Below are 12,205 nucleotides of genomic sequence, written 5' to 3' on the forward strand. Positions count from 1 at the left end.
CCCGCTCCCAAACATCTAGAAAACAAGCCCCCTTCATGACGCGGGCAGGAGAGGAGGAGCAGCCAAATCCTGGAGGATGGGAGGGCACACAGCCAGTTCCCTGAGTCCTGCAGAAGAGCCTCAACTCTGGGAATATTGTAATGGTATGTAAGGGAGGCAAATACAGACAAAATGTCATCCACTCTCGAAGTCCAATACAACTCACCTAGATGAATAAAGGATACATAAAAAGAGACACACTTAATTTTACAGCAATGGTATTAGCCCAGAGGGTTCTGACCTCAGGCAACTTGCTGTGTCTAATGAAATTCTAATCACATTCACACCGATTGGCTCTGCCCAGTTGCCTAGATTTCAGGTGATTAGAGAGAAACTGGGCCATCGTGCCACTCCTGCCTGCTACCCTCTCTGGATCAGTGGAGAAAGATGGCTTGACCTAAGTTATTTCAATTTGGCTCTGGTGACTTTACTTTTATTTGGAGCAAGTCTATAGAAATACAATCAAACAAAGCTAATCAAAACGTGTTGTTGTTTCATTATATTTAAATATCTCATCATGCATAGAAGTATGAAAACATAATTTGTAGTGCCATATACAGTCTTTCCTGTCTCTTCCTGTCCTGTTTTGGACACCCTGCTCCCCATGTTTGAGCTCACGAGTGGAGCAGCGGTCTAAGGCACTGCATCTCAGTGCTAGAGGCGTCACTACAGACCTTGTTTCCAGGCTGGTTGTTTCACAACCAGCCATGACTGGGAGTCCCATAGGGCGGCTCACAATTTGCCCAGCGTCATCCGGGTTAGGATTTGGCAGGGGTAGGCAATCATTGTAAATAAAAATGTGTTATTAACTGACTTGCCTAGATGAATAAAGGTTAAATTAAAAAATATTCCAAAATGACTGTTGTAATTTATTTTCAAATTACTGTTATTTTGTCCTCTTGTCCCAACTTTCTTGTGAGAATGTTCTGCCATCTACTGGTACAATAAGGTCAGTGAGTGACAGAGGAGAGAGACCTCAAGAGCAGTTGAAAACCATAGTCTGGCTTTTTATGGCAGTTTGCTGAGCGGCCTTTCCGGTTATGTCGATATAGGACTCGTTTTACTGTGGATATAGATACTTTTGTACCTGTTTCCTCCAGCATCTTCACAAGGTCCTTTGCTGTTGTTCTGGGATTGATTTGCACTTTTCGCACCAAAGTACGTTCATCTCTAGGAGACAGAACGCGTCTCCTTCCTGAGCGGTATGACGGCTGCGTGGTCCCATGGTGGTTATACTTGTGTACTATTGTTTGTACAGATGAACGTGGTACCTTCAGACATTTGGAAATTCCTCTCAAGGATGAGCCAGACTTGTGGAGGTAAAATTTTATTTCTGAGGTCTTGGCTGATTTCTTTTGATTTTCCCATGATGTCAAGCAAAGAGGCACTGAGTTTGAAGGTAGGCCTTGAAATACATCCACAGGTACACCTCCAATTGACTCAAATGATGTCAATTAGCATATCAGAAGCTTCTAAAGCCATGACATCATTTTCTGGAATTTTCCAAACTATTTAAAGGCACAGTCAACATAGTGTATGTAAACTTCTGACCCACTGGAATTGTGATACAGTGAATTATAAGTGAAATAATCTGTCTGTAAACAATTGTTGGAAAAATGACTTGTGTCATGCACAAAGTAGATGTCCTAACCGACTTGCCAAAACTATAGTTAACAAGAAATTTGTGGAGAGGTTGAAAAACAAGTTTTAATGACTCTAACCTAAGTGTATGTTAGCTTCCGACTTCAACTGTACTTCACTTGCTTTGGCAATGTTAACATATGTTTCCCATGCCAATAAAGCCCCTTGAATTGAATTGAGTTGAATTGAGAGAGGGAGAGAGAGAGAGAGTTCCATATTCAATGTATGAATTGTAGTGGCCTTTTATTTTCTATGTAAAAAAATGCATTCTTTTGGAGGTCTGTTAAAAGAGTGATGTAGTTGGCAATGAAGACACTCAACAAGGACAGGAAGTGACTGTTAGGAGATTGAGACACAGGAAGTGGTCACAATTGAAGGAAGGGAAAGAATGTTGGTAACATGAATTCATTCCCTGATATTTACAGCCCTCTATAATGTATCCACATTCCGGTAATGTCATTGTATCAATATTTACTTATGCATTTATGCATATCCTCTCTGTTCTTGTTATATTAATATATGTATCATTCCTCAAATGTCAATCCACGTTTAAGAAACAAGAGCGTTTATCACATCAGTACACCAATAAAATGGTTTTATAAATGTGATAAATTGCAATTGAAACAGCTATTGCACAAACAATTGATCTGGCAACGAACCAATGCAAATTGACTTAGTACTATTTAAGTCACACATTCTCATGCCTGATAAGAAACTTGTACTAGTCACAGTTCCACCATATTCTCCCTGTTCTCAGTGCAAGGGTCATCCAGGACAGATCTTATGTAAAGGCCCGATTTGTGTCCTTGTTCACAGACATGTCAATACGAGAACAACGTGATATTTCACAGGCAACAAGGAGAGGCCCTCCTGTGCTGACCAACTGCCAGATTCTCTTCATTGGCCATTCCAAAACATAGTGTAAAAGTACACTAGGGGTGATGCATCTGAAATGGCATCCTATTCCCTACACTGCATTCGGGAAATTATTCAGACCCCTTGACTTTTTCCACATTTTGTTATGTTACAACCTTATTCTAAAATGGATTAAATAGTTTTTTTCCCCTCATCAATCTACACACAACACCCTATAATGACAAAACAAATATGTTTTTACATATTTTTGCTAATTTATACAAAATAAAAAACTGAAATATCACATTTACTTAAGTATTCAGACCGTTTACTCAGTATTTTGGCATCGAGTCTTAGAGCGTTGGGCCAGCAGCCCCCCGCACCTCTCGGATTCAGATGAGTTGGGTTAAATGTGGAAGATACATTTCAGTTGAATACATTCAGTTGGACAACTGACTAAGTGGCCCCCTTTCCCTTTCCTTTCTTGGGTATGACGCTACAAGCTTGGCACACCTGTATTTGGGGAGTTTCTCCCATTCTTCTCTGCAGATCCTCTCAAGCTCTGTCAGGTTGGATGGGGAACATTGCTGCACAGCTACTTTCTGGTCTCTCTAGAGATGTTCGATCAGGTTCAAGTCCGGGCTCTGGCTGGGCCACTCAAGGACATTCAGAGACTTGTCCCTAACCCACACCTGCATTGTCTTGGCTATGTGCTTAAAGTCGTTGTCCTGTTAGAAGGTGAACCTTCGCCCCAGTCTGAGGTCCTGTGTGCTCTGTAGCAGGTTTTCATCAAGGATCTCTCTGTACTTTGCTCCGTTCATCTTTGCCTCGATCCTGACTAGTCTCCCAGTCCCTACAGTTGAAAAACAGCCCCCCAGCATGATTCTGCCACCACCAGTGGTGGAAAAAGTACCCAATTGTCATACTTGAGTAAAAGTAAAGATACCTTAATAGAAAATGACTTAAGTTAAAGTCACCCAGTAAAATCCTATTTGAGTAAAAGTCTAAAAGTATTTTGTTTTAAATATACTTAAGTATCAAAAGTAAAAGTATAAATCATTTCAAATTCCTTAGATTAAGCAAACCAGACGGCACAATTTTTTTGCTCTTTTAACATTTACAGATTTTTTTCCATTTACAGGTGCACACTCCAACACTCATAATTTACGAACAAAGCATTTGTGTTTAGTGAGTTTGCCAGATAAGATGCAGTAGGGATGACCAGGGATTTTCTCTTTAAGTGCATGAATTAGACCATTTTTTTGTCCTGCTAAGCATTCAAAATGTAACAAGTACTTTTGGGTGTCAGGGAAATTGTATGGGGTAGAAAGTACATTCTTTTCTTTAAGAATGTAGTGGAGTCAAAAAGTAAAAGTTGTCCAAAATATAAATAGTAAAGTAAAGTACAGATACCCCAAAAAACTACTTAAGTTGTACTTTCAAGTATATTTACTTAAGTACTTTACACCACTGGCCACCACCGTGCTTCACCGTAGGGATGGTGCCAGGTTTCCTCCAGACGTGAAGCTTGGCATTCAGACCAAAGAGTTCAATCTTGGTTTCATCAGACCAGAGAATCTTGTTTCTCATGGTCTGAGTCTTCAGGTGCCTTTTGGCAAACTCCAAGCGTGCTGTCATGTGCCTTTTACTAAGGAGTGGCTTCTGTCTGGCCACTCTACCATAAAGGCCTGATTGGTGGAGTGCTGCAGAGGTGGTTGTCCTTCTGCAAGGTTCTCCCATCTCCACAGAGGAACTCTAGAGCTCTGTCAAAGTGACCCTTCTCCCCCGATTGCTCAGTTTGGCAGGGCGGCCAGCTCTAGGAAGAGTTTTGATGATTCCAAACATCTTCCATTTAAGAACGATGGAAGCCACTGTGCTCTTGGGGACCTTCAATGCTGCAGAAATGTTTTGTTTCCCTTCCCCAGATCTGTGCCTCAACACAATCCTGTCTCAGAGCTCTACAGACAATTCCTTTAACCTCATGGCTTGGTTTTCGCTCTGACATGCACTGTCAACTGTGCGATCTTATATAGACAGGTGTGTGCCTTTCCAAACCATGTCCAATCAATTGAATTCACCACAGGTGGACTCTAATCAAGTTGTAGAAACATATCATAGCAAAGGGTCTGAATTCTTACTAAATAAGTTATTCCTGTTTTATTTTTTTATACATTTGGAAACATTTCTAAAAACCTGTTTTTGCTTTGTTATTGTGTGGTATTGTGTGTGGATTGCTGAGGAACATTTATTTAATACATTTTAGAATAAGGCTGTAACAAAATGTGGAAAAAGTCAAGGGGTCTGAATACTTTCCGAATGCACTGTATATAGCGCACTACTTTTGGCCAGAGCCCATGAGGGAATAGGATACGATTTCGGACAGCCTGAATCTATTTTAGCCTGCTGAGCTCCTACACTGAAATAGAGAAAAGAAGAGAAAGACAGAGAGTCCAGGTTCCAAATTAAGTGATAGAGAAAAGGTACTATAGCAAGTTGTTTCTCCCCTTCCTCTCTCCCTTTCCTTACTCTCTCTCGCTCTCTCTCTCTCTCTCTCTCTGTATCCCTCCCCCCTCTTTCCCACTTTCTTTCCATGAGGTGTCAATGTTATTTTGTTTCAGGAGGTGTGGCCGTTGAACATGTGACTTGCACTACCCAACACATAATTTACACTAGTTTTTCAAGGCTGCAGAAAAAAAATCCCTCTCCCCTATGCCCTCAAATACATACCAACACACAGAGGCAATCTTAATCCTGTCAGTCAGGATTAAGGAAATTAAACGGGTTTATGGAAGAGTTGCTGTACCAAATACGACCAGATTAAATTTAGATCTCCACAGTAGCCATTTCCGTTTGTAAAATGTTCCATATTTTATGGATTAGAAAAGACAAGAATGTTCCCCCTTTACCCTTTTAAGATTGATCTACTCATGAGAGAGAATTTGCAACATTTGTAATGTCATCATGACTGAATGGAATGAAAATACAGACACTGAGTCACCTGTTAACGAGTCAAAGCAGTGATTCCAAAATTGCTAGGCCCTTTAGGCCTCTGAAAAGAAACAATGTCTTTGTTTACTTGGTGAATCACAAGACACTTCAAACAGTTTTAGGTGGGTCACAGTGCAAAAATGTGTGGGAAGTGAATCACTGAATGAGAACAAGGGTCATGTATGTATAGTTAAAGCGCAGTGCAAGAAAGTAGAACTTGGAAGATTTACAGTCAGCTTTACAGTCAGATAGTCAGCTGACATCTGTTTTGACGGCTAGTGTGGGTCGGGGGACCTGCTCTTGCCCTACTTTGTAATCATAGGCTACTATCTCAATCTCTCATCTCTGCTCAATCTACCATCTCTGAGAAGCCAACAGCCTCCTCCTTTCCATTTCTGTGACGCCAACAGCCTCCTGCTCTCCATCTCTATGAAGCCAACAGCCTCCTGCTCTCCATCTCTATGAAGCCAACAGCCTCCTGCTCTCCATCTCTATGAAGCCAACAGCCTCCTGCTCTCCATCTCTGTGAAGCCAACAGCCTGCTGCTATCCATCTCTGTGAAGACAACAGCCTCCTGCTCTGCTCTCTGTGAAGCCAACAGCCTCCTGCTCTCCATCTCTGTGAAGCCAACAGCCTGCTGCTATCCATCTCTGTAAAGCCAACAGCCTCCTGCTCTCCATCTATCCAGCGTGCTCATGTCCTAATCAGTCAAAGCATTTAATGTTTAACCTGAGTATTAAGGGTTCAAGTCAATGATAAACCAGCAAGTCGGTGATCACAGCTTTTTTTTTTACACCACACCAGACAACACCATGTGTGCTGGCTGGTATATTTCCACATGATTGAAATATTATCCAATATCAGGTAACTAAGTGTGCTTGTGTCAGTAAACATGATATTTTCAGAACACACACTCCAACATGTTTCTAATACCACGTATTGTAAAGATATTAAATCAATTTTTTTAATCATTCATGAATGTGTCATAAATAATGCAGTTTGGATCAATGAGAATTAGTCATTGGCTTTGGTTTCAACACATTTTATGACACATTTCACAAACAATTCTGCACCAAGCTTCAAAGTTCATCATAATATTATGCCACATGTATGATGGATCTGCAGTCACACTTAATCTATATGACATTTTCTACCTGTGTCAGGAACGCTGTCTAGGACTGATGATTGTGGTTTGTTTTAAACTGGATCTTCAATACTCTGGTCTGTTGTAAACCAAACTGGAGTTTCAGTACTGTGTGGGTCAGTGAAATTGGTCTGTTGTAAACCAAACTGGAGTTTCAGTACTGTGTGGGTCAGTGAAATTGGTCTGTTGTAAACCAAACTGGAGCTTCAGTACTGTGTGGGTCAGTGAAATTGGTCTGTTGTAAACCAAACTGGAGCTTTAGTACTGTGTGGGTCAGTGAAATTGGTCTGTTGTAAACCAAATTGGAGCTTCAGTACTGTGTGGGTCAGTGAAATTGGTCTGTTGTAAACCAAACTGGAGTTTCAGGAGTGGGCTGGTAATTTGTGTCATAGCTGACATTGTTGACAAAGCAAGACATCTGGAGAACTACAGTAACTCCTCCCTCCCCCTTCTCCCAGACTACTAGAATCTTCTGGAGGTCCTGGAGTCCTGTGGGGGCAGTTACCACAGCTGAGAAAGCTTAAACAGGGGGTTTGTGGTCTTACAGCTAGCTCTAAGGGGCTGGGTCACTATCCCCATGACTGGGGTCCAAAGTTGTGGACTCCAGTCACATGACTTGGACTAGAGTCTGACTTGACAGAAAATAAAATAACTTGACACTTGACTTGGAGCCTCAAGACTCGGGATTTGACTTTGATTTGAGACTGGTGACTTGAAATTATTTGACCAGGTTTTGTAATGTTTTGTCACAGAGTCTACGTGGATTATTCTACACGCAGCCAGAGACAGTAGCCGCAGTATGGCCCTTGCAAAACAAGCATGCTATAGATAGGCTAGTGAAACGCACACTCGGCACTGTGATTGGACCAGCAAACTGTCAACCAACAGAGGTCGGGTGAATTGTTGAATTGTTTGCTGTTGCTTTCACACGTTTAAATGGATAGGCCCTATGTGGTAAATCTATATTCCATCTAATACTTCGATAATTGGTGGTTTCATCAATCCATCCCCGTACCTTTTATTGCAACATGTAGACATTTTTGTTTCCTGTTTGATAGGCCTACGATACATTTTTATTTGATAGCCAACCGTTTATTACCCTGCTCTGAGTGGGCGCGATGTTTATAGTGCGCATGAACGTTCGCAAGACTCATGAGGTAGAAGTTCTGTTTATTTAATGAAATGTATGGTGATGTCGGATTTCCTTGTGTCTGTTGCCACGTTCAAGACAACTGAGAACTCGGAAATCTCTGACTTCCGAGCGTTCAAAACAACTGGGAACTCGGGGATAAAAACGGAGTTCAGACTGGGGAAAATCGATTTGAACTCCGAATTTCAACTCGGGAACTCGGCCTCTTTCTAGAGCTCCGACTTTTCGACTTGCAGATCAGTGAAGGCAAAATCTGACCTCGTATTTTTCCTAGTTCCCAGTTGTTTGAACGCGGCATAAATCTTACGTCTCTGTCATTTTTGTAGTGTGTAATAGGGAGCGCGCACGCCTCAATCCACATAGAAATAGACTACGTGGCCTACATGGAGTTTGAACAATCATTTTCTCTTATTCAAACTTTTATGTATGCATGGTGTTGAAACGTCATGAATAATCATTAAGTTTGGTTAAGAGAAACAATAAATGTGTAAATTGCCTTTTACGCAGTAGAACCAGTTTAATGGTTGTAATTGCCAACTGGGTAATTGTATGGTCCTGGGGGCCAAGTCCTTATATTATGTAGGCCTCCCTGTTTGACAGATTCGATTTGGTTTCTCAAGGGGAGAATGTACAGTTTTGCCCTCTACCAGTGTCTGTTCAGATTGTATCACGCTTCCACCATCGGACCAAGACCTGTAAATAAATCTACACTGAGCAGCCAACCTGCCTTTGCTTCTTCTGATTTCTGCCCTTATGACTGCTACAAGGTCCCTATTTTACAATGACATAGGCTGATATGTTGTAGACAGAATAATGAAAAGGGCGGTCTGGTAGCCTCAATAAATAGACAAAGATTTGTAGCTGAACAAGTCGTTGAATGTATAGATTTAGTTTTTACTTGGCTTGAAAACTTGGTATTTTTTTTATTTAACTAGGCAAGTCAGTTAAGAACAAATTCTTATTTACAATGACAGCCTAGGAACAGTGGGTTAACTGCCTTGTTCAGGGGCAAAATGACAGATATTTACCTTGTCAGTTCAGGGATTCAATCTAGCAACCTTTTGGTTACTGGCCCAACGCTCTAACCACTAGGCTACCTGCCAACTTCACCAGTGCTACTCGGGACTTGGACCTTGAGACTTGCTTTTGACTCAAATAATAGTGACTTGGTCCCACCCCTGTTGGGGTGTGCTGTTGAAGATCACAACCTCAAACTCCCCATGAAAAAATCAATGTCATATATTTTTTTAATTGCCCAAAACAGAGTTGAGCAAGTTCTCTAGCTCATACCACCCCTGCCAGTTCTCTTTTGATCTGCCTCGTGCTCCTGCCTCTCAGTGTTTCTCAGGTGCCCTCTTTTCCTTTTCGCCTTGTGGGTTCCAGGATAATGTGCCTGGTGATTTCAATAAAAGGACAACTTAAAAACAGCAAAACAGAAGACTTGGATGACTTATTCCGTTTTTCCCAAAAATATTTTATTCAAACTATAAATGCAAAAAATTACATACATGAAAAAGACCAGAAAGAAAAAAAAAAAGACTACATTCATTTCAATATATTCAACATTGACTGGAGCTTCTTTTTTAACATTGCAATGGTTGGAGGATACCAAAACCCTTTCAATCATTTTGGGAAAAGTGTGGAAAATGTAGTTAAATTACTAGTTGAACTACATCTAGTTTACTACTCCCCAACACTGGTGAGAACCCGGAGCTTTTGATTCATTCACCTCTAGCTCTATCAGCAAAGGCTTTACTAAACACACCAACCCAACCGGTTACTGAAGACAACAGCCTTACAGCTTTACTAAGAAGAAGAGAAATAAAATCAGAATAAATTAAATTCACAGATGCACAAGAGTTTCAAGTTTTAGCCATGAGAGAGAAAAGTCACTGACTGACAAGAACAGACAACAAAACGAGAAAGAGAGACCTTTGGCATCACCATTGACTTTAGAAAACGTATTGCCAAGATTGTTTAACAGCAGGCCCGTATCCACTACCTAGGTCAACATAGACAAAATACAAAAAGTAGAACATTAATACTTTTTAATTTGGCCCTTCAACATTGTCTGAAAATAATTCCTTTTTTTACCCAGTTAAATATTTACTATCAAATCCCTGCATATAACAGTAAGGCTTCAAAGGTTTGCCAGGTATGTATATGTCACAATCAATAAAGATCCCATGCTACAGATGGCAACTGTGAAGATTACTTATTTTCAGAAGATTCTCTTGTATTGCTCTCCCCTACAGGTTATGTCTTACATTTAGGAACTCCACTTTAGAGTTGTGCAGCATAGCACAGGGGAGAAGAGGGGTTTGTACTGAACATGGGTTTCAGACAATCATTAATACAGACGGCAACCGCCTTTAAGGCTTTTTCTGGAAGTCCTAGGGCACACTATAAATTCACACTTTCACTGTCTCCGTTTTACCACTTCTGAAGGAGCAGACTACACCCTGGTCTCTACAATAAAAGATTGTGTCATTAATTCATATACAGGTCTTCACATTAAAATGAGAGAAAACAATGTACAGAGGGAAAACATGTTTACAACAGTAACGTTATATGAATAAAAAAGAAAAAGTAAAAAGCATACTACATCTTCTGATATATATCACACACACACACACACACACACACACACACACACACACACACACACACACACACACACACACACACAGCAAGTCAAAAGTTTGGACACACCTACTCATTCAAGGGTTTTTATTTATGTTTTACTATTTTCTACATTGTACAATAATAGTGAAGACATCAAAACTATGAAATAACACATAAAGAAGTGTTTTTTGAGATTCTTCAAAGTAGCCACCCTTGAAAACAGCTTTGCACACTCTTGGCATGCTCTCTACCAGCTTCATGAGGTAGTCACCTTTTCAATTAACAGGTGTGCCTTGTTAAAAGTTAATTTGTGGAATTTCCTTCTTAATGTGTTTGAGCCAATCAGTTGTGTTGTGACAAGGCAGGGGTGGTATACAGAAGATAGACCTATTTGGTAAAAGACCAAGTCCATATTATGGCAAAAACAGCTCAAATAAGCAAAGAGAAATGACAGTCCATCATTACTTTAAGACATGGTCAGTCAATCCAGGAAAATGTCAAGAACTTTAAAAGTTTCTTCAAGTGCAGTCACAAAAACAGTCAAGAGCTATGAGGAAACTGGCTCTCATGAGGACCGCCACAGGAAAGGAAGACCCAGAGTTACCTCTGCTGCAGAGGATAAGTTCATTAGAGTTACCAGCCTCAGAAATTGCAGTCCAAATAAATGCTTCACAGAGTTCAAGTAACAGACAACATCAACTGCTCAAAGAACACTGCGTCAATCAGGCCTTTATGGTCAAATTGCTGCAAAGAAACCACTAAGAAGAGACTTGCTTGGGCCAAGAAACATGAGCAATGGACATTAGACCGGTAGAAATCTGTCCTTAGGTCTGATGAGTCCTAATTTGAGATTTTTGGTTCCAACCGCCGTGTCTTTGTGAGACACAGAGTAGGTGAACGGATGATCTCTGTATGTGTAGTTCCCACCATAAAGCATGGAGGAGGTGTGATGGTGCTGGTGACACTGTCAGTGATTTATTTAGAATTCAAGGCACACTTAACCAGCATGACTACCACAGCATTCTGCAGCGATACGCCATCCCATCTTGTATGCACTTAGTGGGATTGTCATTTGTTTTTCAACAGGACAATGACCCAACACACCTCCAGGCTGTGTAAGAGCAATTAGACCAAGAGTGATGGAGTGCTGCATCAGATGACCTGGCCACCACAATCACCCGACCTCAACCCAATTGAGATGGTTTGGGATGAGTTGGACCGCAGAGTGAAGGAAAAGCAGCCAACAACTGCTCAGCATGTGGGAACCCCTTCAAGACTTTTGGAAAAGCATTCCAGGTGAAGCTGGATGAGAGAATGCCAAGTGTGCAAAGCTGTCAAGGCAAAGGGTGGCTACTTTGAAGAATCTCAAATATAAACTACAGTTTGATTTGTTTAACGCTTATTTTGTTACATGATTCCATGTGTGCTATTTCATAGTTGATGTCTTCGTTTTTATTCTACAATGTAAAAAAATATTACAAATAAAAGAAAAACCCTTGAATGAGTAGGTGTGTCCAAACTTTTGACTGGTACTGCATATAGAGTGCCTTGTATAACAACCTGTAATTTGAATTGATTTTACTTGGATTTCATGGAATGGACATACACAAAATAGTCAAAATTGGTGAAGTGAAAATATTTTTTTTTTACAGAAAAGTGGTGCGTGCATATGTATTCACCCCCTTTGCTATGAAGCCCCTAAATAAGATCTGGTGCAACCAATTACCTTCAGAAGTAACATAATTAGTTAAATAAAGTCTACC

The sequence above is a fragment of the Salmo salar genome, chromosome ssa20 (assembly GCF_905237065.1).
Source record: "Salmo salar chromosome ssa20, Ssal_v3.1, whole genome shotgun sequence".
Lineage (NCBI taxonomy): Eukaryota > Metazoa > Chordata > Actinopteri > Salmoniformes > Salmonidae > Salmo > Salmo salar.